Source organism: Manis javanica, chromosome 1 (assembly GCF_040802235.1).
Source record: "Manis javanica isolate MJ-LG chromosome 1, MJ_LKY, whole genome shotgun sequence".
Lineage (NCBI taxonomy): Eukaryota > Metazoa > Chordata > Mammalia > Pholidota > Manidae > Manis > Manis javanica.
In genome coordinates, this window is record NC_133156.1 from 15,740,156 (window position 1) to 15,763,894 (window position 23,739).

Consider the following 23,739-nt stretch of genomic DNA (forward strand, 5'->3'; position numbering starts at 1 on the left):
CCGTGTATGCCTTCCACGGCAGTCCTGGTTGTTGTAGCAAAAATAGAGTTCCTGCCTTTAAAACCTGCATTTTCTCCCAGACTGTGAGGCATCGGTTAATGATCGCCAGCCGCTTTCTGTGTCGCAGCACCACATGACCTGGACACGTGACCTGAAGCCGGCGGGGGTGGTTCCTTGTATTTGAATAAAAAGATCAAGCTTATTCTTGCACTGAAAGCCCGGAGAACTCGTCCGTGCAACGTGATCGCCGAGCGGGCGTGTGGCGCAAGGCGCTGCAGCCCTGGGAGGCTCTCAGCGCCCAGCCTGTCGCGCCCCGGCGCTGGGAGTCGTTTTCTAAGGAACGTAAAACAAACGTGGTTTTAGGTTTTCTAAAGTGAGATCCATGTTCCCCTCGGAAAATCTATGAAGATGCTGGAAAAAGAGCCCCAGTTTTTCTAAGCCCCCGTGGCCGGCCCTTTTGTTAAGCTAAGATAGGACTCCTGTCCAGCACACAAATAAAAAAGAAAACAGTCAATCCAATCTCCTCTTCAACTGAAAATTCAGGTTTGGTTCAACCTTTGACTATATCCTTGTTTCCCTCCCTAGAAAGTCTTCAAAATACATTATTTTGTACTTACAAAAAATGTAAACTAAAAATGGCGTTTTTTAAATTTAAAATTTAAATGGCATGTTCATTTGGTGTGTGTGTAGTTTTTTCCCCCCCTGAGGTTTCTAGAACATTAGCCAGTAAATTTTGATTCAGCACATACTGCAAAGGAGAGAGCAGAAGGATTAGTCTTTTTACACGTGGGAAGAGCTGGTTATCCCAGAGCAGGTGGGGGATGGGGGGTTTTGTGTGTGTGTGTGTGTGTGTGTGTGTGTGTGTGTGTGTGTGTGTGTGCGCGCGCGCGTCTGTCCATGTGTATGCAACTATATGCAGATTTGCCTCAAAAGCATCCCCCCAACTAAGAAGGCAACATCCTTACTGTGCACATTTTCATATACTCCCCCCCAGGGCTGTGGAAGGCCTGCCGCATTCGGCCCATCGTGTCCCAACGGGCCGTCTTCAGTGGCGGCTCAGGCTCCAGGAAGGACGAGCAGCAGCCCTGGCATGAGTCTGTCCGGCCCAAGGCCTTCTCTGACTGGCACTGCAAGGCCTTCCACAGCAGTCACTCTTCTGCGCCGCCTGCCCTCGGGGAGAGCAGGCCAGCCCAGGCCAGGTTTCTGCTGCAGATTCATGCACCCCTCAAATGCTGGCTGGGTGCCTCCTCCGCCTGGCACTAGTGCAGGTGCCAAGGCAGCTGGTGTGAACAAGGTCAATGGGACCCCGGCCACCATGGTCACTCCTGCGAGGAGAGGCCATCTCCAAGAGGCTGGTGACGGGCATGAGGCTAAGCCCGTGAACCCCCACTCTGTGTTATGGCAGTTGCTCAGATGACAGGGCCCTCCTCCTCTAGCCATGGAGGATTAACTAATTTGCCCGTTGATGCTTTGGAAACACATGTTAAATCTTTGCTGGCAGACACTGGTGTGGTCTTGTTTCTTAGAGACCTTCTCGGTCAGACAAGGAGTCCTGGCTGCGTTTCTGATCCTGCCCTGCCAGCAGTTTCTGTGGAGACGCCGCGTTGCTGGGAGCTGCGTGACTGGGACTGCCTCAGGGCCCGCAGGAGGGCCCGGCCCGCCAGCTGTGACGGAGGCTTCCCGGGGAGCCCCAGCCTGGGCGTCCACACCTTCTGCCGCCCTGCTTCTCCTCGGCCCTCCTCAGGGCGCCGCCGAGCCGTCTGCAAGGCCGGCCTGTCCACAGCGCCAGAGCGGTGAGAGCCAGCCTCGGGCAGCCTGCCAGAGGACAGGATGCCAATTCTGCTTGTATTCCTTGATGAGAGAGAGTTATGAGGCCTTTCCTACTTGGACAAGGCCCGACGTGGATCAGAGAATGGAAGTGTGTTCCGGAATTGGCAGAGCTTCTGACATCCTGAAGGAGAGCTGGCCACGGGTCAGGAAGGGAGAGAGATACGGGGAAGGATGGAGCTATCAAGTGCTTGATGACACCTTGACTGGATGTGCATGGTCATTCAGTGGACACCGTTCTCTACAGAACTATATGCCCCGCCAAAGGAAAAGGAAGACGCAAGCTTAAAAGCTGGAAATGCAGGCACACTGGTCTGCTGGCTGAGGGCGGTCCTGTTATCCAAGGGCCTCAGAAAAGGTCCTTGATATCTATGTCTGATAAGCAGGACAGGTGTCAGCCCTTCGCCACCCAGGCGTGGGCTCCAGCCTTCCCCAGCCCTGCCCTGTGTGCACGGGCAGGGGGAGTTGTTCATGCTGGAAGGAGGGAGCGCACACGCTCTGGCCCTTGGAACTCAGGGTATTTTGAACCAAATTCCTTCTCCCAGCCAATCCCAGCAATGCTTCCCATAGTCCCTTGTTTTCCTGAGAGGAACAGTAACTGCTTTTTTCCCTCTGCAGGTGGGGAATGTGAGGCAGAAACATGGTTACACCCCCAGCATCAACAAGTCCTTGGAAAAGCAAAAAAGAAAATGTCTTTGCAGGCTCGTTTCTTGCAAAAGTCCGCACTACTGAGTGTCAAGAGTTGTGCGGCCCCTCATGGAAAATGGAGCAACAGTTCCTCAAAATATTAATCATCAAATTACCGTGTGATCCAGCAATTCCCCTTCTGGGTGCACACCCACAGGAATTAAAGGCAGGGACTCAAACAGATATTTGTACATAGCAGCATTATTCACAATAGCCAAAAGGTAGATGCAACCCAAGTGCCCATGGATGAAAGAATAAACAAAATGTAATACATACATACAGTGGAATGTGATTCAGCCTTAAAAAGGAAAAAATTCTGACTCATGCTACAGCATGGCTGAACCTTGGGGACATTATGCTAAGTAAAGCCATGACAGAAGGGCAAATCAGAAACAGAAAGTGGAATGTGGTTGTCAGAGGCTAGGTAGAGAGGCAGGTGGCGACTTAGTGTTTAATGGGTACACAATTTCAATTTGGGAGGATGAAAAAGTTCTGGAGATGGAGGGTGGTGATTCACAGCAATGTAGTATATTTTACCAGGAAAAGAATTTGTTCTTAAGGAGTGGCCAAGCATCACCTACACGTTTTTAGAGTTTCAGGCAATCTTTGCTCTGAAAGTTGTGTCCTGTGTATCAGCAGGATCCCTGGGAATTACCCACCAATGCTACCCCTCGTGATGTCCCAGGAAATAAAGTTAAAAAGTGGCCACGTGGGCTGTGGTGCCATCTCTCTTGTCTGTTAGCCTTGGTTCCGTGATGCTCCCAGCGCTCCTCCTTCATCAGACCATCCTCATCCTCACCTCGCCCCTTCTGCCCATTGCTCTGATTTGCTAGAAAGAGGAATGGTATCATACAAAAAGGAAGATAAAGGATTAAACTCCAGCTACCCATCCAGTTACCATTGTCTCCAGTGGGAAATATGTGACAGATTTGAGGCACACCTTTTTGCCTGCACTTATAAATTTTCTCTCATCTACTGACAGATTTTGCAGAAGGTCACGGGAAATTTTTGATGGAGTGTTAGCATAGGAGCTGGGCTTCGAGGGCACAAGAGAATAAGATCCCAGGAAACATGAGGGGAGAGACTACAGACAGCATGTTCTAAATGTTTTCTGCCTTGTCTTTATGACTTAACATCGAAAGAATAGTACATGTTACCAGGAACCACAAAGAATATTCTATACTTATATAAAGCTTGTACTTAATAAAAACAAGATCCTTTGGATTGCTAGAACGGAAAAATAAGTCTCATTTGAAGAAGCCCCAGTCCTCCTTGGAAGAAAGTAAGCTAATGGTAAGAATGGCCTCAAATTGTTGTCTATATGAACTGCTGGCAGTTGCCATGAATAATCCATAAACACAAAAACAGGTCAGGGACAGGCAACTTCTGCTGCGGCTTTCCAGAAAACTTGGCCCTTGCTTCCCCCTTCATCAAGTCAGACCCATCCTGAGCCTATGATAAGTACCTCAAGTAGACTGAAAAGTCATTAGGAAAAACGTATGGATGACAAGGCCGAAAATAAAGATACTACCTAACCTTTCTCACCTACCTGCGTCCTTGGGTTACACGCTACACAGAAGACTGCTTACTTAGCTCTGTGCTTGGTGTTTAATGAATGTTAGATTTATTGGGTGGCATTATTATTGTTATTGCTATTCTGGATACCTCACAGATAGAGCAATCATATTTTCCAAGTCCCAAACAGGAACTTCTGGTGTGAGATTTGTAGCAGAGAGCAAGATAGATTATTTCAATCCAAGACTGTCTAGAAAATTCCAGGCTGTCTGTAGCTCTTCTCATTGGCCCACCAGGGACAGATCTTCTAGCTTAATTTATGAAACGTATCCAAAGTTCCCGTATCTCTGGGGATCTACAAAGGGTCACCCAGCTAATCCAAATCCTAGCTGCTGCATTCACTTCAACTCACAAACACACACTGAGCACCTAAACGTGAAGTACTGAGTTGAGTGCTAGGAGGAAGAGAAGAATAAAAAGAGAAGTTGCATCTGCCCAGGAGCTCAGGGACATGAGGGAATGGGCAGGGCTGCCCTATGCTGAGCACGGGGACGCAGGGGAGCTCAGACTCACTGTTAGTCACTGATAACACCTACCCATACCTCAAGGATTTTGATGGCAGTTTAAGGGATTTACACTTGATTAGGACCCAGCCTGTAATAAGTAATCTCCATGCAAATGGGGGGGATAAGATGACATAGCTGGAGCCTGGCTGGGCCTCCAACATACCAAGACAATGATCACGGCTCAAGATTCTCATGCTCCCCAGAGATTTCCACTTTCCCTGTGCATACACATCTTTCTGGAACATTCTTCCATAGTCAAAATGAACCTGTCCTTGCTAATGTGTTGGGGTTGGGGGGTGGGGGTAATAGATTCCAAGACTACAAGCCCCCCCAGGGGATGGACTTGGGTTTGATGGTGGGATTTCACCGCACTGAACAGTGAGGGAAGAATTTAGAGCAGACATGCTTTTCCATTTCCCTGCCCTCCAGTGATGAAAGCCATCTCCTTTGCTTGCCCACAGAGCTGCCTCCAAGGGGAAAATTTTTCCCCTCATGGCCGTATCCTAAGCAGCAGCCAGCACAGAAGCATTCCTAGGCCCCTTCCAAAAGCAGGCAGACAGCATTGTGGGTGCCTGTGAGAGAGCTTGCAGGTGGAACACCCTGAAAGCTGATGCAACTCATGGCCCCAATATGAGAATACTGTCACTTTTTCAATTTAAGACCCTAGAGCCTTCTCAGTTTGTGCTCTTCACTGCAATCATGGTCAAGTTTAAAACCAAAGATGTTAGTGCCTATTATTTGAGGGCCCTTTTGGTACCACCAGAGCTGACAGAGCTGCTCAGAGCATTGAAAAGGTGGAGAGTTGGCAAATCTGGAACACCCTGGCCGAGTGGCAGCGGCCACGGGCCAGGGTAGCTGGCTTCAGATGGGAACTGGGGGCATTTCTGGCTCAGCTCATCCTAGGCCTTCTATTGGCACTAAGTAATCTTCTGGCTTGAGCTGTTTCCCCCAAAGGTCCCTGTGTCAGAGAGAAAGATTCGTTCATTTATTCAACAATTATATTGACCCTTTATAGGGTCAATTCATCAATCAGAATGAATAAATTCAGCTTAGAGGGAAAGGAAGACAAAACAATACTATGCAGCTTCTGTGTGGGCCCAGATGCAACCAAGGGAAGCTCAGGGCCCTACGGCGGGGCAAAGCGGGCATCCCAACCAGAGGGTTGGGTCAGGGACAGCTTCTCGCTGGAAAAGGACTGGATATTGAAGGAAAGGCATAATTCAAGAGCCGAAGTGAAAGAAGGCACCCCAGGATGAGGGGTCCATGTGAACAAAGTGTGTGGAGGCATACGTGTCCCGTATCTTACATTATGACATCGAATCCCCTGTCTCTTGGGGTTTGGGCTGCCCTGGCTGGTCATCCTGGGACCACCTACCCTGTCTTGTTTCTAAATCTCAGCGTTGTGGCCTCTGGGAAGTAGGAGATTCCAATGCTCAGGATTTGGAAATGCGGCCTGTGCTTGCCTTTCACCTTTCTGGAGTAAGAAGGTGTGGGCCATCTGCGCTGCTGCCAGGTAGGAAATGGCAGGTGCTAGAACTAGACAGGAGCACCAGGGACAAATCTCAAATGGCCTCCAAGGCCGTGCCAATAAGTTGCCACATGTCACATAAGCACAGAAGTGTCTGTATATTATCAACTTGTTCCATTTGCAACATGATGCAGAAAGGCTCTATTTTAAACCAGAATAGACATGATGAAAATGGTGCTTTGCCAACCATTCTTAACCCCCACGTTCAGGACTATGAGTGGGGAGGTGGTGGGGGTAGGGGAACCTACTGGTACTAAAATCCCGTAAGAAATGATAGATGGCGGCACTTTACCTCATTAGCTTTTATCTAAGTTCATGGAAAATGGCTTCTCCCTCCTTTGTCTTAAAATTTACAGTCGGCTCCCTTATGTACCTGAGGTTGCAATCCCAGATGGGGAGGTGTTCTGTCTCAGGCCACGTTCAAGGGAGGAACTCGCTTCTCAAGTCTCAGTTCCAAGATAAATATGTTGCTCCTGCCATGCACTGAGCTTCCCCAAACACAGCCATGAGTAAGATGTTTCACGCGATGCGATGCCAGAGGTGTAATTAACTTCAAAGGGTATCAATTTCATCATGCTCAGGAAAAGTGTTGAAAAAGAAAAGCATTAGTAAAAAACCTAGAACACTCCACCACCTAAATTCATCTCTGGGAGAAGGCAAATAAACTGGAGTGATCTCTTGGGGCACCAAATTTGCTCCAGGAGGCCTCTCTGCTAACGTGGCATTCATTGGAAAAGAGAGTATATATGCATGGGTCTTAAATAAAGACTGTTTCCCAAGCTAATCTTTATGAAAAGACACCTCCGGGATTCTAGTTACCATCATGTCTCCTGAGCAAAAGAGGTAATGAATGTGAAAATCACTTGCGCCATTAAAGAAAAACCAACTGTGTAATTGTCACGTGCTGATATTATTCATGTTTTTAAAATCATGTTTGTGGGGAAAAAGACAAGAGCAAGGGCTCTAGAGAGAGATGGCTTGTTTCAAATTCCAGCAGGGACTCTCTGCTCCATGACCTTGGGAAAAGTACCTGACCTCTCTGAGCCTGTTTCCTCAGCTCTAAAATAGAGAAGGCACGTCGCAGCGACCTCAAGGAGTTGGCAGGGCTTCGATGAGTCACTCCACAGGAAAACTTGGGGCTCAGACTGGCGTGTACTAGATAGCCAATAAATGTTAACTCTGATTATGGTTGTGATTCCCACCAGGAGCCAGTTCTCAAGCTCTGTCCAGGACACAGCCCTTCACGTTGCAAACACAGACTTTGCCCCATGGCTAAAATTTCTGCCTCTCACCTCGGCCAGCACCTTCAAAATGCATGTTTTTAAGGAACTAGGTGAGAAGATGCGGATGAGTCAGCTAGAAAAAAATCAAATGAAAGTCACGGCATCTTGTCCTTATGTGAGAGGCAGCAATTTTAACCTGCCTACCTAAAATTTACACTTTAATTTTCAGTGGGTATCTTTCTTCGGCTCATGCTTAAGAAATAATACAGATGCCTCAGAAATAATACAGATTTTTTAATGAAGAATCATGCCAGGAGGGTCCCCATTCAAACCCACTTAAATAAAGACATGCTAAGCAGAGAAGCAATATATATCACGATTCAAAATCCCCAAAGTCACACTTCACCAAAATTCCAGGTTATTAAGGATGAGATTGATAGTATCCTTCTAAAGACAGAAATCTGGGAGAAAATAGACAAAACATTAAAAAAAAAACCCAAAACTTACAAAGTAAAAGAAAACCAGATCTGTACCCTTTATACCTGCCTGTAGTTCCCAGGTTTGTTTGACATTAAAATACTATTTTTTTTTTTAAAGTCAGATCAGGTTTCACAAATTAATCTGTGTGGCTTCTAAAGAGGTAATCATTTGGTTTGTCCATCAGTTGGCAGCCTGACTTCTGATTTTAAATTTCGCCACCCTGAATTATCATCATCTTTTAAATGTAAAAATAGAGAGAAGCAGGGCCTTGCCCTTAACTTATTCTGGGCTCTCCTATTTGCCTGAAGTCAGGCTCCATTTAATACCGTCAGAATTTGCTCTTGCCTGGAAGCAAGAGACAAGTATGTGTGTTCTAAATATGGGAACAGCGAGTACAAATAGATTGAAGATTTGCTTTGAAGCTCGATGTTGCCAATGCAGAGCCTCTCCCCAAGTGGGGAAGCAGACAGCTGGTGGGGCAGAGCGAGAGCTCCTTGCTTTTAACAGCTGACATACTCATTCTGGGCTGCGTCTGGTTAGACTGAAGGTCAGGAATCTTTTGACCTTAGTACTAACGGGAATCTCATGGGAATCCTGAGAGTGGCTGAATAAGGGCAGTCATATTCCTAATAATTAATAATGATGGTAATGCCCAGGGTTTTCTTGTTTTAGTGCTTTTTATCCCCTAAAGGATTCAAATCACTTCACAGACCAACTGCTTCACCCACTGGTGACCTGTAACCCACTCAGGCATAGAATATCGCCCCAGTGTCAAGAATACAGCCACACTAAGCCTGTTTAAGCATGAATTGAAGAAAGATACCCACTGAAAATTAAAGTGTAAATTTTAGGTAGGCAGATTATAATTATCCACTTGAAATCAAGCCAAGAAATGAAGTTTAATACCCTTCTTTTGTGAAAAGCAGCCAGGCAACTTTCCTGACCATAAATAGCCCTCAGATTTTCTACTCTCCTAATTCAGGGTTTCTTAACCTCGGCACTACTGACATTTGAGGCTGGATAATTATCTGCTGTGGGGTGGATGGGCTGTCTAGTATACTCTGGAATGTTTAGCAGCAGCCCGGGCCTCCACCTACTAGAGGCCAGTAGTGGGTGCATGCACACACACACACACACACACACACCACACACACACAGTTGGGACCACTGAAAATATCTCCAGGTGGTGCCCAATGTCCCCTGGGAGCACACTCTTCCTCAGTTGAGAACCACTCCTCTGACTCAAAACAATTGGCGAGGTAGGTTGGAAGCTACTGAATTCCCACTACCTTTCTTTCCTCCGGGTTGCTTAAAGGACTTGGGAAAGGGATAGTTTATCTGCATAGGGCTTTTAGGATTCAGAGAAACTTTTACTAGGGACTAGGTCTTCGATCATAACTTTCATTATGAAACTTAGATTATGATATAGGAACCTGAAATCAGGTCCCCCTGCCACCCAAAGAGATCAAAGAAATAATGCAATCCTCGACTAGCAGATGCTGCCCTCCTCTAGGCATGTAACTTCCCCCCGCGTGGCTGCGGCAGGGTGCTGTGACAGCTTCAACATGCACTGTGCCCACCCACATCTCAGACTTCCTGGGGTCAGAGTTCCTCTCCCTGTGGGTTTCCCTCCATTTTGGTTTGATGTTTTTTCACAATTGCAACTAGATTATACATTTTTGGCCAGAATGCCACAGAAATGTTGTTGGAGCCCCTCCCTCCAAAAATATATCTGAAACCTAAGTTGCATGAAACTGTATCTTTGCTGTGTGAGATCCACGCTGACATTTTCTATTATTATTTTAAATGCTGGTTTCACAACCGCATTGCTTCACAGCCTCTAATGGGTTAGAAAACACTGCCCAAGGCCAGCTGGTGTCTGAGGCCTGCTCCTCCCACCCACTGATTCTTTCTTGAGTCTCTCTCCTGTCTCTGCCTCAGTGGCACCCCACGGATTGGATTTTCTTCATGCCTCTTACCAGCTCTGCCTTGTCAGCATTTGGACTTCCTGCCCTCGCATCTTGTCTGGTCCTACCTCACTATTCTCATTCCCTCAGGGAGCTGACCAGCATCTCTCTCAGGGGCCCCACACAGGTGACCCCGTCCCTGCTCTGCTGCCTGTGTTTTGGGCAGACTTCCAGGTGCCGCTGGGAATGTCCATGCGGGGTCCTGCAGTCACTAACCTCAACAGGCCCAAAATGATGTTTATTTAATGCTCGCTCTCCCTCTCTCCCTCACGAACTGGATCCCCTTCCCCACATCCCATACCTTACCCTTTATTTATATGTGCCAGCTTTCACTGCCCTGCTCCTGGGATGCCACCCAGCTGTCGGCTCTGTTGTTTTCCATTCCCGAATCCAGGGGTTCTCAAACTAGAGAGAACATCAGAATCACCTGGAGGGCTTCTTAAAGACAGCTGGCTAGGGCCTGTACCCCCAGATTGTGATTCAGTGGGTCTAGGGCAGGGACCCCCCAAATCTGCATTTCTAACAAACTCCCAAGTGAGGCTGCTGCCGCTGTGAAAACCACTGCTGGAACCATCCCACACTGGAATGCCAGACTCAACATGCACTTTCCGGACTGTAGGGAACCAGCAGTGGTTCCCTGTGACCAACCTAGCCAGCAGCATCTCACCTGAAGCCACTGTTTCCCCCAATCGGAATGCCCTGTCCGTCCCCTTGCCTTCCAAGGACTCAAATCTCCCCCATTCTGAAGGGACTGGCTCCGAACCAGCAGCCCCAAGACTTCTCCGGCCTCCCCCGAGTTCTTCCACTGCGGCGATGAGGGGGATCACCCCGGCCACACTGGGCCTGCCTCCCAGCCCTCCAGCGCTCCCGGGGTGCGGGCTTCCAGGAAGCTGCCCTGCTCCGCGCTCACAGCACTGCTTCGCTGGCTTCTTTCCCCGCGGCCCCCAGGCCCCCGGACTCTCACCCGCACGCCCTCCCGCACACACGGGGGCAGACACCGCTTCAGGGGCTGCACCCGGGGCAGACACGGGGATACGTCGGCCAAAGCACAGTCTTCCTGCAGCCCGTGTCCTGGGGACTGGAATTTGCCCTCGCTCTCCAGGACCCGCTGGTCGCGGGGGGCCGTGCTCCCCGAACAGGTGCACCGGGCCTGGCTGGCTTACGATGTCCCCAAGGGCCAAGGCAGGGGGACATCTGGGCTCCGCGAATATATTTCCGTCTCGAACTTTTCTTAGAGCGTCCGGGGAGGAGGCCGTGTGTCTCCCGGTGGATCGAATCAGGAATTGGCGAAGGGGGCGGCCGCGCAGACCCTCCCGGCCCGGGGGCCGCCGCATTGCCGCGTCCCGCCGGCAGGTGTCCCCTTCCCGGCCTGGGAACCGGCCGTGCCTCCGCCAAATGGAGGCCGCGGGAGGCGGACGGGGTGCCGCGGGGAGCGAGAGGGGCGGCCGAGACCCGTCGGGGAGGCAGTGCCGGTCTGGCCTGCAGACCCCCGGCTCGTGCCTGCGGGGAGGCCAGCAGCCCCCGGTCACCCCAAAACCCAAGGCCGTCGCCCAGTGCGGGACCGCGACCCTGGGAAGTTTGATGCCACGTTTCTCCTCGCCGTCCCAAATATGAGCAGGAAAAACGGCCTGCTGCCCCAGTAACTTTTCCCTTTAGGGGAATTCACTTTCCCAGTCGGTTTTGTTTTGAAAGAGGCCCACTTACTGGGTAATGACAGCAGCCAGGGAGGCGCAAGTCCGCTGGTAGCGATCACTTTATTCTTGTTTAACAAATCTTTATTGATCCTCTGTGGGGCACCGTGCACCACGTGGGAGGTTTAGTGGTGACCAAGGGCTCGGATCCTGCCCTCACTACCCAGACCACCAAAGAAAGCGGTTTTCAGGTGACAGCATGTATTTGTGGTGCCCACTACTTGAAAATCCAAGACAATATTTTGAAAGAAAACCCTGCTCATATTCCAAAGCATGCAATCTGGGCCGTTGGTTAGAAGACGGTAAATGCAGGCTTGCTTGCCTTCTTTTAGACCTTCGGGCTTCATTTAACAGTAATAAGAAACCTTTACTGCAGACAGTTCCAAACCTTTACTTTGGGACTGGGACCGCACTAGGTGCTGGGGATACAACAGTAGCAACATGTGTCCCTGTCCTTGAGAAACTTGCAGCCCCTGTGAGAGCCACAGGCCAGTGAAGGATGAAAGACAATGACAGTGCAGCTCTGACCCTGGTCTGACCCTGGTTAGCTGTCTTAATTCCACTGATTTACTCTGTAATGCACAAGAGGACCCAGGAGAGAAAGGCCCAGCAGGCAGCATTGGGTGGGACCCAAAGGCCAGCCCAAACAATGACAGTCCTGTAAGAAAGCCACCGTCTGGTGCTGAGGTCCAGGGAACACTGGTGTGTCCTACATCCCAGGACGCAGTTACAGAATCATCCCAATGTCTGACCCTGAGTCAGCTCTGGCTTTCCTGATGGCATTTCCCTACAAATGCATTTCCTGGGATGTTCCTAAGAACTAGAGTCACACATTCACATACTTCGGTCCCTTCTCGTGCAACTACATTCTAGAATTTGATACTGGGAGAGAGAGAAGTTTCACTGCTGTGTTTACCTCAGTAAATATAGGCTCAGTCATTGTTTTCATGTGCTGAAGACATGTCCAATTATGTTTGGACTTTTTTGGATTGGCTTTTTGATACAAGTTTTGAAAATTTAGAATCCCAGGAGAGACTTTCTTTTCAACTTACTAGGTTAACAGAACATTAACTGTGGGATTCCGACCTCAGACGTTTTTACAGACAGCAAAAATCTCATCACAGAGCCAGAGAAACAGTCCAGGTTCCCTTGACACACTTCCAAGCAGAGCAGTCCTCTGCTCCTGGCCTGCTTCAGGGCTGTGGGAGTAAGTCAGCTCTTCAGCTAGCAGCTGGAAGGTGCCTGGGGTCCCTCCACACTCATATTTTGTCCCTTTTCTCCTGAATGAGAAACACAGAGTCCTAGGCAAGTATGCAGTTAGGGTTTTTTGTTTTTATTTATCAAAATACACAGAACTCTGTGTTCAGTGTTCTCTGAGCTCTCTGACAATACAAAACACGCTATTCTCAAAAAAGAAAACGTTTGCCTCACTGAAAAAGCATACCAGGGTCTTTTCAACTCTTTCGTGTGTCTATCCATACTAGGATAATTTCTGACTATCTATATTACCCTAGTAGTTACAATGGGATAATTCATTTCGAACTCAGCTATTGAGTGCTAAAAACATTCTCCTTGGGACAGACACCATGTCTCATCCACATAAAGACTCAGAAAGCAATATTATTTATGATTACCTATAAGGGTGGTGAGCACATTGGACATGTGAATAAGAAAAATTAGGTACATTTCAATCATCCTTAGGATGCTGTCAAAGAATGACACCATTTCCCATGAAGTCAAAGTCTTTCTCCTCTAAGTTTCACATATTCTGAACCATGTTTCAGAAAATGGGCATCATTTCTACAAACTGAATCCCATTATCACATTCAAAACATTGAAAATGTGTTCACATGGAAAAATTATATCAGCCAACCAAATTCAGAAATGTTTTAATGAGAAAGGTGGCCTGACCTGTGACAATCTCCTAAGCTTCTGGGACAGAAAAAAATCTTAGGTATTACCTAACACAAACCACAACCAACGTGCCTGACAAGCGGCTTTCTCTCAGCTGAGGAAACACACCTCATGTCAGGGATGTTCCAAGTAGCCTACTCTTTCCAACATCTGGAAGTATTTTTAACACAGAGCCCCAAACTCCCAAAGCTCCTTTCCTGGAGCACCCACTCATCACTGGCGCCTAGCTATATGGGAAAAGCCTCCTCCTTGAAGTAGGTAGCCCAGGGTTTGATGGAGTTTTTCAGAGACTTTTCTTTCACAGGTTTGTGGTACGGCTTCATTTTACTCACGGAGTCTGTCACCAGTTGCCCATTGAGTACACAAGTTGTATCAGGAACAAAGGATGGAAGAGGGAACCAAACAAAGTCCCAGCCTTCATGGGACTTATATAATAGATGAAGATGGAAAATAAACAGTAAGTTTATAATACAGTGTCAGGCAATGATACATACACTGAAGGACAGTGTGATCACTCCCTTTATTAGTCCAGTATTTCCAAAATGAAAAACCTTTTTGTAATGTAAGTATAATACTCTAATGCAAGTATCTATTTACCTATACTGAATTTTCTCAAAACATGTCATGCCTTTAAACACTAGAATAACAGATGAGGACTCCTGTAACCTTAGTCACCAGTAAATCCAATACCTGGCACAAGATGTCTGCCTGCCAGGAAATCTTTAACCTCAAACCTTCAGACTCAGTAAAGTAAATAGTATTTTTTTAAATTGGTAGTTTATGTGGAAATAAACAACAGCAGTTTCCAACTGGCTTTACACTGATGCTGAATTACTGTCAAGTCGTCACTGTACTGCCTTTGCAAACTACATCACAAATCTCCAAGAGGACAGGGACTATGTCTGTCTTTCCCTTCACTCTCTCGACAAGTCAGGCAGAATACCTGTGAAGTACATAACAGGTGCTCAATAAACACTTCTTGAACAAGTAAAATGAGGAATAAATGTGTATGTATACAAAAATGATTCTTTATTCATAAAATAATTTTAGCTTTGCACAAAACCAAATGCAGACATGACCACTGCCTTCTAAAAAGGAATTTTGGGGGCAAAAATCACCATCTCAGATTCATACATAGTAGTAATATTCTTGATCAGTTCTCAAACATCTTGCTCTCAGAACACCTCTACAATCTGAAAAATTGTCAAGAACCCCCAAGAGGTTTTGCTCTTATAGGATCTACCCATCAAGGCTTACCATATTAGAAACTAAAATAAAAGTTAAGTGTGTAGTGATTCATTTACAATAATAGCAATCAACCCACAATATAGTGACATAATTCATGTTTTGTGAAAACATTTCCAAAAAAATCAGTGAGAAGAGCAACATTGTTTTAAAGTTGTGCAAATCTCTTGAAGGTCTGGCTTAGTAGAAGACAGCTAGGTATGAGTATCTGCTGCTCATTCCATCAGTAGTCATGTTACATGACGTGTAGCTTCTAGAAAACTCCACTGTACACTTATGAGATAATTAGAGTGAAAGAGGCCAACAATGTCTTAGTATTAACATGAAAGTAGTTTGGATCTGAAAGGCTTTTGAGGACCCCAGGTGCTCAGATGTGCTTTCAATCCTTTCTGAAAGTAGGTTGGGTTTTTAAAAATACAGGTATGTGTGCATATATATATCAAAGTATACAAGTTTAAAATTATGCTTTTACTTCATTTTCAGTATCTAGCTAGCACAGTTCAACAGGATGAACATAGATGTGATAGTCAATAAAAAATGAAGACACCCCTCAGATTGTCTGAATGGGCATTCCCAACAGAAGCCAGAGGATAGGGGTTGAATTATAAGAAAACTGCTATCTAAGAGCTCCATGACAAACAACTTATCACTCAAGTAATTAGGCAAATGATCAAAGCCTCTACCATGTTTGAACTGTTCCTCAAAACTCCTACCTGCACCATATACCACTTTTTCTACATCAATAACTAACTTGATCAAAGCCTATGATAGTCACACTTTAAAAATGCCTGCCCACGGCACTGCACTCTTCTGTCTGGAAGAACTCCCTTCAGTCATCCGTGAAGATGAGTCCCCTGGCCATGCCTGTCTCAGGACACCCTACCTGTGGCCACCTTGATTAGACCAGGTTGTGCACCCAACCAGGACTGGGACGACCAAATTCTCTCTCCTGGGATTGAAGACCAGGGATGCCCAGTCACCTGTGGCTAATCCCTTCAGTAGGGGAGATGTAAACACGGTAGTTGTTGAGGAGTCACCTTCCATTCACCTGCCCAGGGAGAAGAAGAAAGGAAAGCGGACTGCAGACAGGGACATGAAACAGAGATACAGGCTGGAGGAGGCGTACTGCCCAGGTTCCTGGTAACCATCTGTCCTTGGGCTTCAGGAGATACTGCTTTACCCATACGCTTCTCTTGATGCCTCAGCCAGCTCAGGGGATCACTGGCAACTACCAGGGCTTCACTAAAGGCAAACACAAAGCGGGAGCCACCTGTGAGTCCTCCTCTACAACCAGGTCCCTTACAGTATCCTGGAGAGCATTACAGGTCCTCAATACACATTCAGTCTCCAAAGGCTTCCACTAGGCAAAAACATCTTTCCACTCAAGGCCATCTAGATTAGGAAATGGCATTTCCTCCAGCTTTTCATCCCTGGAGGGCAAATGTACAGATGACTGCAGTTGGCAATTGACTCTGTGGGTTAGTGAATGCTGAGGACGCACACCCGGGGACTTGAAGAAGAGAAATCCCCAGGTGCAGGGAAGGAGACTGGCAATCACGCTTCCACTCACCTGCCCATTATGCACGCCTCTAAATCACCGCTCCCCAGAGCCCTGACCCGCAGTGACTAGAAGGGCAACCCACTTTTCAAAGTGCCAATTTTTAGCAGTTGGAAACAATAAACGTGGAGGGCATGAAGCTGCTGGAAGACCGATTTCTCCCTAGCTGTTTCTGAAAGTTGAAAAATGCCCCATGGCTAGTGGGACAGCAGGGATGTCACGTAACAGCCGTGGAAATCTGGTGCAACCCCCACCTGGGAGAAGCTGTGTGATGTTCAGCTGTCAACGCAACTCCCTGGGCCTCAGTTTTGACAGGTGCCGAATAAGGAGGTGGAACTCCTGAACACCCTTTCAAATTTTTACAGTCTTTGTGAGCCGGAAAGATTTACACAGAACTTCATCTTGATTTTATTACCTGTAGTTCATCTTCTTGTGGCAGGGCCAGGGGCAGGCTGTGCTCAGAAGTAAGTGGCTCTCTCTCTAGAAGACTGAGGAGGCACTGAAAACCCAGTGTACCTCTCTCACTGCTCGGCCACAGGGAAGGCCTGGAGCTCTTCTGCTCCGGAGCCACCTGGACTCAAGCATTTTTCTAGATGTTCTCAGTCAAAAGGCAAACACCTGCATTGCCCGTTGTCTGTCACTGAGGGCATCAGCCTGGATTCGCCTCTGGATTCCCTAGGACCGACATCTGGAATAGCATCCAGCGAAGCGCAACCCCCAGGAAAGGCCTGGAGCCCAGGGCGCTGCGGCAGCAGACAGGCCTGCGCAGCGAGCATGCAGGGGAGCCCCCACGAGGCCAGGTGGGGAGCCAGGCCGGGGCCAGCTGCATCTGCTTTGGGAGGCATCTGTCAGCTTCCGGCACCGAGCCACGCTCACTTCGTTTTGACTCACCTGATTCTCTTCTGCTCTTCAGAAGGAAGGAGATTCTCTGACCAGACTCCAGGGCTCTGTCCTCAGTGCCAGGCGAGCCTCCTGTCGGGCCTCTGTAGGAGGAGGACTTCCCTAGAGGCAGCCCCAGCCTCAGCATCTACCACCGTGACAAAAGCACTAGAAGGCCTCCCTGGAAAACACGGTCCTGTTCTGCTGTGGAGAGGCTGCCTAGAGCCACTGAGGCCCCTGCCCTCGCGGGGATACATGGCTCTTCCCACGCTGGCCAGTGGAACAATTTTCCTTCTGCACTTGTGTGGGTAAAATGAAGGTTCCCGTGGCCAGGATTCCCACCTGGCCCTGGTTGGGAAGCTCACTGCACACGTGTGGGCAATATGTCATTATTGACTATATAGCGAGCTCCACCCAGTGCTCTGGGCGACATGGTGGCACGGCTGTATGGCTGCAGGAGAGCAGAGGCTGGAATGGTGGCAGCGCCGAGGACAGAGGGGCCCAGAGGCAGGGACCGGCTTTCTGCACGCAGACCTGCTCTCAGTGAATGGGATTTTAGTGATTGACCTGCCACTGTGGAAATAAAGTTGGGTATAACCCTTTCACCCCAAGCATGTTCTACTGTCATTTCTTTGGTCACATTGAATCCACATTGAACTTGCTCGGGGCTGAAACCCATTAGCAATACAACGTGGTTGTCTGCCTGTCTTGCCAATGGGTTTCAGCCCCGGGCAAGTTCGCTATGGATTCAGTGTGACCAAAGAAATTGACAGCAGAACGTTCTTTGGGGTGAAAGGGTTACACTCAACTTTATTTCCAGGTGGCAGGTCAGTCACTAAAATCCCATTCACTCAGAGCAAATCCGCATGCAGCAAGCTGGTCTCTCCCCTTGCCTCTAGGCACCTCTGGCTGCACAGCCATCCGGCACAGCCATCCTCTGGGTCTCTGTCCTCGGCGCTACCACCACTCCAGCCTCTGCTCTGCTCTCCTGCAGCCTTGCAGCCCTGCCACCATGTAGCGTGCAGAGCACTGGGCGGAGCTCTTTTTATAGAGGTAACAGCCATGTATTGCCCGCAGGTGTGCAGTGAGCTAGTCAACCACGGCCAGGTGAGAATCCTGGCCACAGAAACTCTTTTTATCCACACTGCCTAAGGAGCCACAGGCCTACCGCCACATCCACTCACCTCCAAAAACAAGGCTTGGCTGTCAGGTTGTAGCAAGCCCCCTTTTGATGGCTTCACTTCTTAACTTATAAAAATGGAGAAAGGGTAACCAGGAAGATACTGTCCTAGCACTCCTGTGGCAGATTTATTTATCAAAACGGTAGCTCTGTGAGGTTCGGTGATAAATGAACCATCAGATGGCACCCTGAGGTATTACTCCACAACACAGAATCCTGAACTCCAGCTCCTCTGCTACTGGGATGCGTAGAGCATCGCATCTGAGAACAAGGCTCACCGATTTTTCTTAGAAGGGTGGGCTTGTCAAATCTTCATCTCATGTTTGGATGGGGACAGGGTGTGTTCTGGTGACTTATGAGTGTGTAGATACTGAGTAGTAGTAAAAATAGCAAATGAAGCAAAAAACAGCCTTAGTGGTATCTGGAAATCTTCTGAAAAGAAACCATCAGAGGAACCTAACAGAACCAGGTGTGTTTTCCATCTGCTGGGGATAAACAGGAAAGAAACATACATACATGCTGGACCACAGATGTCCCGCCATCATCAACACCTGGGCCTCCATCTCCTTGGTCTCCCTGGTAGGACAGGGGCCCAGAATCCCACTCTTCCCTCCGTGTTTCTCAGTCCCGCAGAGATTTGGGGTGTGTTAAGGCTCCCAGGAAAGCTTCAATCTTCGCTTGCGTTGTTGGCCTCTCCCTCCTCACCACTGTGTATTTCCTTCGTAGAAGAATGGGAACTTGGTGGGGGCCGGGAGGGGAGGCTTAAAAAAATCCCTATGGAACAGTGCAGTCACTTTGCATGGGGGTACCAGCCTAGGGCCCAGGCAATTTCCCTAAGGAGCTGTAAGGAGAGGGGTTAGAGGCAACAGGCAGCTCCTTAGAACACTGGGCATTGGAATTCAGATTGCGGCTAATGAGAGGCCTGAGAAACATCCTGAGGGGAAAGACGCACTGAGGAGTCCACTCTGAAACCCAAGTCTGGGAGAGCTCGGAGCACCTGCCAGTCCTCCAAACAAGGTGTCCGTTTGACCTGAGCTGCTGCTGAACCGTTTGTCTGGCAAATGCCAAGTCCTGTTTCAATGTGGTCCGTCGGTCCGAGTCCCGGATGTGCCACCGAGAGCTGGGTGGTGTGGCCAGGTCACTTGGCCTCCGTGCCTCAGGGGCCTCCTGTGTAAAAAGGGAATTAGACTCACGTGGTCTGGAACTAGGGACTTTGAAGGTGGAAAGTGGTAAACGAGATGTGTAGCCGTCATTTCTCACAGCAGAAATGCCACACACGGTATTTCCCTGGGACCGTGTAGTCCGGGCCACCTGCCTTTACATCCATCTACCGCCCAATATCCGAATACGAAACTGCTCCTGCGGCCCCTGCCGCCCACCAGCGCCCCCGCGCCAACCCGCTCCGTCCCCTCGGCGCCCTGTGTTCCCCTCCAAAACAGAAAGTACGGCCGCCCTTTCATCGGTGCTCAGCCTCCAGAGCAGAGTCCTCCCTGGACGGAGGGGAAAGCGGGCTCCGCGCTCGGAGTCCCCAGCCGTCCGGAAGCGCCGGGCCTGGGACGCCGGCCGCCCGCGAACTTGCCTCCCGCGAATGCTTGACCGAGAACCCCGGAACCCCGTTCTGCCCACCCCTGTGTGCGCGGGACGCGGGGGCTGCCCGCCGCCCGGGGCGGGGAAGCGGAGAGGGGAGAAGATAAGTGGGGACCGTAGGAGAAAGAGGGGGAGGGGTGGGGGAAGGAGGAGGGGGGAGAAGGAGGGTGTCGGAGGGGGTGAGGAGGGGGGAGCGTTGGAGGAAGTGGGGAGGTGGGAGGCTGGGGAGGAGGTGGGGTGAGGGGAGGGTGTGGGGAGGGGTTGGAGGAGGTGGGCGGAGGAGGGGGTGGTGAGGGGGTTGGACGAGGTGGGGGGAGGAGGGGAGGTGGGGGGAGGAGGGGAGGAGGGTTGGGGAGGCGGTGGGGTGAGGGGAGAGTTTGGAGGAGGTGGGGGGAGGTGGAGAAGGGGGAGGTTGGGAGCTGGGGGTGTGGGTAGGGGGTTGGAAGAGGTGGGGGAGGAGGGGAGGGGTTAGGGAGGCGGTGGGAGGAGGGGAGGGGGGAGCTGGGGGGCTGGGAGGGGTTGGAGCGCGTGCGGAGCGCGCGGAGCCCCGGCGGCGGAGGCCCGACCTGGTCCCGGCGGCGCGCGCGGCCCCGGGGCAGCGCAGGCGCCCTGACGGGTCGGACGCGCCAGGCGAGCGCTGCGGCCCGTAACGCCCCGGAGCCGGGCTGCGGGCGGCGGCCCCGCGGGCTCCCGGGACGCGCCGGAAGGAAGGCCGCCCCGCCCCGCGCGCGGCCGGCGGCCTGCGGCCCGGGCTCAGGGTCCCGCGCGGGGGGCGCCCCTCGGCCCCGGCCGCCTTCCGGGCGAGAGGAGGCTGTTCTTCTCGGCAACCCGCCCGGCTCCTTGGACGCCCTTTTGTTTCACAGCGGAAAACGGCAATAGAAAACTGCCCGGAGGCCAAGTGGTTGTAGACGCGGCTTCACTTCGCGGAGGTTTTCGGTTGGGTCTGGAAACTAGGAATCTTGGCGGGTCATCCTTGTAAGCGCCGAGGTGCCTTTTTAGTCCGTTCTCACGGATGCCTTTGCGTCTGTCCTGCCTTTGACATCGGTAGGCCGGTGACGTTGTGACACTATTAACAAAATGTAGTGATGCTTCTGCTCCGCTCGGTTCCGCTTCCTCGTTTGACAACATGAAGTCAAGTGCTTATACGTTGCAAAAATGAAGGCACAGAGGGACAGGTACCTTTTTAGCCCTGCCTTAAAGTAGATGTGAAGCCAAGTCAATACTGAGATGGTGGAGTGTCATTTAGACAGTGGAAATGTTAGAAACGATGATCGAAACTTATTGCCTAGTCCATTGCCATTCTATATAAACACCGTAAAATCATCAAATAATAGCAGGGACGAAAACACAATTTGTTGTTCTAAACTTACTGTTTTAGAACATGTATCATACATAGTAAATCACACATTATCAGGTCTTTGAGAGAATTTCTACTCTGAAACAGCAGATTTACCTCTTCCGTAGGGCGAATTTCCACTTAGGAAAGCAACCAATGCTATTATTGTAAAGCAGATGCACTGCGGGGTCCTTACTGAGACTGAAGTTTCTTCCCCCAGAGAATACACTCTATTTTCTTGTCAAATGAGCTGAAAGGGAGGGAATATAACTGGCCAATGCTAACTGAAGATCACTCCACAACCAGAATGAAACATCCCCACAAAGGGCAGTTTACCATCCTTATGATGGTGAGTTAATAAAAAGGCCCGATTCGGTTTACAAAACTTTGGCCTTCAGGCCGCATCTGATACACCTGTGTGAAACGAAGAGCAGACGCAGGTTTTGTCACGTGGAACCAGCAGTAGTGATAGTCAAGGATATACCTGCGCATGAGCAAGGTGACAGACATGTCTCTGACTTAAACCCTTTTTACTAAACAATATCCCAGTTACCCTACGTACTTTAACTCCCTGGGACTTGTATACTCCAGATCAGAGGTTGCAGAGCTCCATTAGCCTGCTCCGTTTTTCTAGTCCTGTTCGGCCTTGAAGACAGGTTTTAAACTTTTTAATGAGTTACCTATACTGAAAAAAACCAGGATGTTTCACACGGAGAGCCGGCCTTTGGGCCTCTCTTTGAAGTATAAGCAGCCCTGGCCCCCGCGGCAAGCCCGTGGCTGTAGAGCAGCGACGGTCTGCACCACCCCTGTGGTCCACCTCTCCCCACCCCACCTTCATTCCCCAACTGTCTGCCTGTGCACCTGAGATTTCTAGTTCTGCCCTCGACAAACCATTTCACCCAGCATTTGGCTTTTTTGTTAGGATTTTTGAAGTCATAGATGATTTAGACACTCTAGGTCTATCCTAATGAATACATAATTAAAACATCGACTCTGGATTTCCAGAAGTTCATCTTGATAGATTCAGCCAATCAGAAACTGACCCTGTGTACACTGCTGGAAGATAGGTGCTACAGAATGCCCAGGTTCACTCTATTCTGCATTTTTGTAAGATGCCACAAGATATGGGGAGTATGTGGCCTCAAGAGTTAAACAAACCTGGTTTGGATTCCCACTAGGTACTTGCCAAGCAATGTTAGAAAAGTTATTTACTGTCCTTGAGTTTATTTCCTTAAAAACAGATGTAATAAAATGACCTCCTTGGACTTGCGAATATTAAATTATATTTGGAAGCATCTTGAACAGTACCTGGTCCACGGTAACCATGCAAAATATTAGTTTCCCTTCCCTTAGGATTTCAGTGACGTGGGTGCTTGAGAGAGAATTCTTATTAGGTCTTTTTACTTGTTTACAAAATCCTACTTTAGGATTTTGTAGGAGACTTAACTTGAAGCTTGCTTCAAATGCTAGCTTCTAGGTCCCTCACCCAGGATTTTGATTCTGGAAGTGTCAAATGGGGCCCCCGGGTTTGATGTTTTAACACTTAATTCTGGGCCCGAGTTCCCGGACCTCACTGACAGTTCCCATTCTGGACTGGCCCTGGTCATTCAAGTGAACGTGGCAGAGAACAAGGAAGAAGCCTGGGCAGATTCTCTGGCTGGTCCTTGCCAGCATGCTGGTCCTGCAGCTAGATTAGATGCCCTGCCTGGGTCCCTGTTGCTTGCTTATCAGGTCACTTATTGAGCACCAACTTGAAGTGCACTGAGCTAGCAGTAGATACAAAGGTAGATGAATTGGTTCCTGTCCTCAGGGAGTGCAGGGAACTGAATACCAAGCCCAGGACCTGGTATGCAGATTCCAGTTTCTGCCTTTCCTGCCACCCATCATTTAATACCATCCCAAATGCCATCTTCCCAAAGATGCTCCCTACCATCACCGTCTTTTCTCCCCATCACCCGGCACTGTGCATTCTCATCATATGGCATCTTGTGTAACAGGCACTTCTGCGTTACAGACAGACAGCACTGCTTCGGCGCTCATTAGATACTTGTGGAATTTAATTTCCTTTGACAACTGAAACTCCTTCTGAAACTAAGTTTAAGGTCACTCACTCACCAAATATTTATAAACCAGGGACTGTTCCAGAAGCTGGGGATACGTCAGTGAGAACAAAATTTAAATCCCTGCCCACGTGGAACTTCTCTTCCAGGCGGGGAAGACAGGCCATATAAACAACCTACTTTGAATCCTTGTGTATTCAGGTGTCATCAGTCCCCTGCCATTTGCTGCAGTCTTGTTTGCTTGACTCCTGCCTCAGTTTCCTGCCAGGTGGACTTTCCCATTCCTGGTCTGTATGCCCCAGCACTGCTCTCTGTGACGAAGCACTCTACCCTTGTGCTATTGCATTTTTGAATCAAAACGTCTTCATCTCCTCTGGGCTTCAACCAAGTTCAGCCATTCATTTCCAAATGCTTCCACAATGGGCTAACTGTTAAAAAAATGCAACTTTTATGAAGCTTCCACAATGGGCTAACTTTTAACAAATGCAACTTTTAT

At 49.2% G+C, this 23,739-nt stretch overlaps 1 protein-coding gene across 7 annotated transcripts in view; it reads right to left on the reverse strand.

Annotated features, from left to right (window-relative positions):
• The window catches only part of LOC140847725 (uncharacterized), a 113,437-nt gene that overhangs the window by 74,469 nt on the left and 15,229 nt on the right, over positions 1–23,739 (reverse strand). For 4 of the 7 annotated variants that reach the window (XR_012127801.1, XR_012127800.1, XR_012127799.1 and 1 more), the window contains exons 3-4: positions 20,414–23,671; positions 2–19,427 (exon numbers count right to left, since the gene is read on the reverse strand). The exons of the other annotated variants lie outside the window; for them this stretch is intronic. The gene's annotated coding sequence lies outside the window, so the exon portion shown is untranslated. The remainder of the gene's footprint in view (position 1; positions 19,428–20,413; positions 23,672–23,739) is intronic. 7 annotated transcript variants of the gene reach the window in all.